Source organism: Leuciscus leuciscus (assembly GCF_965113295.1).
Source record: "Leuciscus leuciscus genome assembly, chromosome: 17".
In the NCBI taxonomy this organism is placed as follows: domain Eukaryota; kingdom Metazoa; phylum Chordata; class Actinopteri; order Cypriniformes; family Leuciscidae; genus Leuciscus; species Leuciscus leuciscus.
The window spans coordinates 32,894,314-32,900,642 of NC_138741.1; positions in this window are offsets into that span (position 1 = coordinate 32,894,314).

A 6,329-nucleotide genomic window follows, 5' to 3' on the forward strand; every position below is an offset into this window, starting at 1 on the left:
TCTTCTCAATATTATTAATTCATTGTTATTAGGAAAAAGTACAGAATGGCGTTGCACCAGGTTTATGATAGGGGCCCCAATGTACTTCTATCTGTGCCTAGACACGACCACAACAAGGCATGATGTAATCAGCCGGATCCGGGCCGTATCCAGATCAGATGGTGGATCTGTGCCTAGACACGACCACAACGCATGATGTAGTCAGCCGGATCCGAGTCGGATCCAGATCAGATGGAGGACCTGTGCCTAGACACGACCACAACAAGGCATGATGTCGTCAGCCGTTTCCAAACCGTATCCAGATCAGATGGTGGATCTGTGCCTAGACACGACCACAATGCATGATGTAATCAGCCGGATCCGAGTTATATCCAGATCAGATGGAGGACCTGCGCCTAGACACGACCACAACAAGGCATGATGTAGTCAGCCGAATCCGGGCCGTATCCAGATTAGATGGTGGATCTGTGCCTAGACACGACCACAACGCATTATGTAATCAGCAGGATCCGAGTCGGATCCAGATCAGATGGTGGATCTGTGCCTAGACACGACCACAACGCATGATGTAATCAGCCGGATCCGGGCCGAATCCAGATCAGATGGTGGATCTGTGCCTAGACACGACCACAACAAGGCTGTAGTCAGCCGGATCCAGGCCGAATCCAGATGAGATGGTGGATCTGTGCCTAGACACGACCACAACAAGGCATGATCAGCCGTTTCCAAACTGTATCCAGATCAGATGGTGGATCTGTGCCTAGACACGACCACAACGCATGACGTAGTCAGCCGGATCCGGGCCGAATCCAGATCAGATGGTGGATCTGTGCCTAGACACGACCACAACAAGGCATGATGTAGTCAGCCGGATCTGGGCCGTATCCAGATGAGATGGTGGATCTGTGCCTAGACGCACCACAACAAGGCATGATGTAGTCAGCCGGATCCAGGCCGAATCCAGATGAGATGGTGGATCTGTGCCTAGACACGACCACAGCGCATGATGTAGTCAGCCGGATCCGAGCCGTATCCAGATCAGATGGTGGATCTGTGCCTAGACACGGCCACAACAAGGCACGATGTCAGCCAGATACGAGCCGTATCTGTAGTATTTTATGAGTAGCGTTTGGTTAGCCTACAAAATAATCAGACCGAACATTGCATACAGTACTTTATTACTGGGCCACCTCTACTAGCCCTCACTCCCAACATAGTGCCCATATCCCTCCGCCTGATATCTATACAAACGTAATAACGTAAACAGTACGTGCAAGTTTACTGATATGATCTGAATGTTACATCACTTCTTCTTCTTTTTTTTTTTTTTTACTCATGAACTCAGTTACGTTGTTTCCACTTTCAGTTACTTGAGTAATCAACAGCTAAACATGCACTTGGTCTGTAATCAACAACAAAACTCTATGAAGTAAACAAACAGATTGCTTCAGTGTAATAAATCAGTTAAGTGCCTACTCAGAAACAATTTCAGATGTAGGATATAGAGCTGCCTTTATATACATTGTCGGATTCTGAACAAACTTTTTTTTATTTTTTTTTATTTTTTTAGACACATTCTCTTCACTTAACATTTAACGCATTAAACACATAACGGTTGTGTCACCTAGTCCATATCACCTCTAGTGCATTAGGTCCATTTCACAGTCCTACTCAGTCCATGTTGGCCATTTTTTTCAGGCTGTGACAAAGTCTCTGAGGCACTGTGGAGGCTGTCGGTGCCTAGCAGGGTATCTTGCCAACACTGGGACTGTGTCGGCAGTGACTTCTGTGTCGGCAGTGACTTCTTCATCCTCTTCTGCTGTCGATGTGTCACGCAGGCCAGGGTCAAGCTTTTTGAAGAAGGATGAATTTCTTGTCACTCGGTGTCCATTCCACTCAGCGGTGACCATGGAGCCTTTGACTGTGGTTACTTTGTACGGCTTGTGGTTGTATGGTGCTGTGAGTTTATTGCGCCTGGGTTGAGAGCACAACACCATGTCACCAGGTTGGAGAGAGTAATGTGCAGCGTGTCGGCGAGTGTCTGAGTACGCCTTCATTTTGGCTTTGGCCTTGTGGTCTCTCCTGCGAAGATCCTTGTCCGATACAGTGGGTGTGCTCACAGAAGGCATCTTTGTGTGAATCCTGCGTTTGAGCAACAACTCAGCGGGTGATGTTGTTGTTGTGCTGTGTGGTTTTGAACGGTACTCACGTAGGAATGTGCAGAGATGCTGCTTCCAGGGGATGTTCTCCATGTAGGCAACATGGAGGCATTTTCCAAGTGTTCTCATAAACCTCTCTGCAGTGGCGTTTGCCTGGGGCCATAGTGGTGTGATCTTTCGATGGTGAAATCCCATGTAGGCTGCAAACTTGCTGAACTGCTCACTGTTGAATGGGGGGCCGTTATCCGTTTTCACAGCTCTGGGGATGCCAAACATGGAAAAGATTTTATCTATGACAGGGATGACAGAGTTTGCAGAGGTGGAGTGTATAACTTCCACCACGGGGTATCGGGAGTATCCATCTATGATGACTAGCAGGTGTTCACCTGTTGGTAGTGGGCCATAGAAGTCTGCACTTACATCTTGCCAGACTGTGTCAGGGAGGTCTGACATCTGCAGAGGTTCTGTGTGTGTTTCAGGTGTGGTAGCTTGACATGCTAGACAGTTTCTGACCATTGCCTCGGCCTGTCGGTCGATGCCTGGGAACCACACCTTCTCTCTCAGGAGGGCCTTCGTTTTTGTGATTCCCTGATGTGCCTCATGGGCGAGCTGAAGTACTCTGTACTCGAGGGAGGAGGGAATGACGATTCTGGAGCCCTTAAGTATGATGTCATTTTCGTGTGATACTGTGAGCTCGCTTTTCACATGTTCATACTGTCTTAGCGCAGCGACTTTTGTGACTGTGTGCCATGCATTGTTGCGTATGAGAACACTAACTTTTTGTAATGTTGCATCCTTGAGTGTCTCAGATTTGATTTCATCCAGAGTCATCGCTTTTGGTGTGTTGTTCTGCATGATGAAGTTTACATATTCTTCAGCCACTTTTGTGGCCCGGGTGTTTTTGGTAGGTGTCTGTGCTGGGATTGGATGGCGGGACATGTAGTCTGCTGGATTATCAGTCCCTTTCCTATATTCTATTTTGAGGTTGTATGGCTGCAGCCGGAGTCCCCATGCGGGCAGGCGGCTTGGACCTTGGGTTGTTCCAGATTAGTTCGAGTGGCTTATGATCCGTCACCATTGTGAACTCTTTGCCGTAGATGTAGAGATGAAAATGTTCGCAGCTCTATACAATTGCGAGCGCTTCACGCTCTGTTTGAGAGTAGCGCCTCTCGACGTCGCTGAGTGCTCTGCTTGCATATGCGATTATGTGTTTCTTTTCTTGGTCTTTTTGCAGCAGTATTGCCCCTAGCCCGACTGGACTAGCGTCGACGATGAGCTCTGTTTCTCTGTTCGGGTTAAAGTATGCCATCGTGGTCTCGCTGGTGAGACTCTCTCTCAGTGTGCTCAGTGCTGCATCCTGTTCTGCGCCCCACTGCCAGGTCGTGTTCTTCCTCGTGAGTTTTCTGAGGGGCTCTGTTACTGTGGCAAAATTAGGGATGAAGCGTGAGCAGTAGTTTGCCATGCCCAAAAGACTTCTGACCTCCGCAGCATCCTTCGGCTTGTCAGCTTGGTGTATGGCGTCGACCTTCTTGGGATCTGCTGAGACACCGCCAGCAGAGAAAATGAACCGGAAGAACTCAAGTCGCGTCTTGTTGAACTCACACTTCTTTCGGTTTAGTGTGAGGCCACGTTCTTTGAGTCGCTGGAACACAGCTGTTAAGCTCTTGTCATGATCAGCCTGTGTCGCTCTGTAGACGATGATGTCATCGCTGAGATTCTTCACCCCTGCGATGCCCTGAAGTGTCTGATGGATTGTGTTTTGAAACACCTCCGCGGCTGAAGAGATGCCAAAGTTGAGGCGCTTGTATCTTCTCAGGCCCAGGTGCGTTGTGAATGTGGTAATGTACCTGCTGTTGGGATGTAGGGATGGACCCATAGGCAAGTATTTTGAGATCTGTGTGTAGGAGGCGGGGCTGGATACTCAGCTTGTTGTATGTCATTTCACTGATGATGTTTACAGCAGCACCAGAGTCAATCAGAGCTGGCACTGTGTCTCCATATAGCTTGATTTGTGTTAGCGGCTGCTTACTGTTGCTATTGCTTTTAACAGTGTATGCATAGGATTCATCGTTGCTTGAAGATGACTTGGGTTGAGCTGGTTCACTTTGTGTTTCCACCTGATTGATTTTCTTTCTATAGCTTTTCTTGTATCCCCGTGTCTCTGCTTGCTGCTCTGTGTGTTGTGGTTTTGACCTGCACTGTCTTGCGAAGTGGTTTTGCTTCCCGCATGCTTTACATTAGCCGCGTTTCCACTGTCGGGCCAGGGCCGGGCCAGGGCTTTAAACGGGCCGTGCCGGGCTGATAGCCTCGGGCTAATAGCACCGGGCCTGCGTTTCCACTGTCGGGCCAGAAGCTCCACAGCGCTTCACTAAAACACGCCCGTAACACGCCTCTCTGGAACAACGTCACACTAACCCATTCACCAACAAATGGAAGTTTTATCAGAAAACTAATCAGAAATCACTGGAAACAGCGTTGAAAACAAACATGATAAAAGCGGCCATTTGCTGGCATTTTTGTTGTTTACTTGAATATTTAAAACCCAAGCATCGATGTTTTACCACAGGTTTACAATAAAAAGATATACATTGATCATAATGAATTAATTTATGTCAAAATTGCACATTAGTCACTCAGAAATAAATTACCGTTAGGTCTATTTCACAAAAGAAAGAGGACACACGTACTTCTTCAGTCGCGTCTGTTACTGTTTATCTGGTAGTTACAGGACATATTTACATCACATTTAGAAAGAATGATAATTTCTACAAATATATGCCACCAAAAATACGACCTGAGGAGCTTTAGCACTCTCTCGACTCCAATACAGATATTTTCAGTCAGAGAAACAGAGGAAGCTCCCGAAAAAAAAGTTGCTTTATTTTATGATAGTCCGGTATAATGAGACGAGACGTAGGCTACTGACAGATAAAATAAAAACATGACTGTGATAGCCTTTATGATTGGTCTGATTTCTTCAAGCGTTCACTATGTTTTTTTACTATGCGTATCTTCAAGCGTTTACTATGTTTACTATGGTAATGGTTAGCGCGCATAGTCTTTTGCATCACAAACACAAGGCATTCAAACATGAACGCGAGTTACATTATTTTAAAAGTCTTTAATGCTGACAGAATCATCCTGCGCTGCCGTCTCCCGACTCTGTTCGTAACCACTCCTCTAGCCCGAGCTGGCCCGCTCTGGCCCAAGGTATTCGACGGGCCAGAAATCCTGGCCGTTGGCCCCGAGTAAGCCCCGATCAAGCCCCGGAAGTGACAGTGGAAAAGCGACTGGCCCTGGCACGCACTAGCACGGCCCGGCCCTGGCCCAGCAGTGGAAACGCGGCTATTGTTTACCCTTTGCAGGGCATTAATTTTTGTGTGGCCACTCACCCCCGCAGTTTCTGCATTGTGTGTTGCTGCCACCCGTTGGACGTTTTTGGTATGACTTCTTGTGGAGTTTTCTGTGTATTTGATTCACAGCGGTAGTGGGATTAGAACCCTCTTCGATTCCCTTTGACTGCAGTTCAGAAAGTTCTAGAGTCCTGCCGTATTCAAGCAGTTCTTTTAATGTCTTGTTTACCTCCCTCAAACCGTATTTGCGCACCCTGGAGGACGTGCAGCTTTGGATGATCTGTGACTTTATTTCATTGTCTACGTCTCTAAACTCACAATATTTTGCCAGCATGCGAAGTCTCGTATTATATGCATCTAGATTCTCACCGGGCTGTTGTGCAGCTTTCTTGAAGACGTACACTTCGTACTGGACATTCTTTTTGGGCGAGAAGTACTCGGTGAGTTTTGCTTTCACGTCTGCATACTTGTCTGCCTCTGCCGCCACTGTGTCGTATATGTCGTGCACTCTTTCGCCAGCTAGATGCAACAGGAGGGCTTTCAGTCTTGGGTCCCCGGTTATATTCACAGCTGTAGTGTAGTTCTCGAACCGCTGAAGCCACTTATTCCACCTCGGTCCGACAGAGCTGGGTTCGCACTCTGTATCAAACGGTGGTACGGACGGGCTGTGTGCTAGCGCCATGCTAACTGTCCGGTTGCTAACTAGCTAACTCACTTACTTTACAGCCGGTTGCTTTCACTCCGAACTTTCTTCCGCACGCAAACGTCCGCTGTCCAGGAGACGTTTTCGTTATTGTGGATCCTCGTCGCCAGTGTA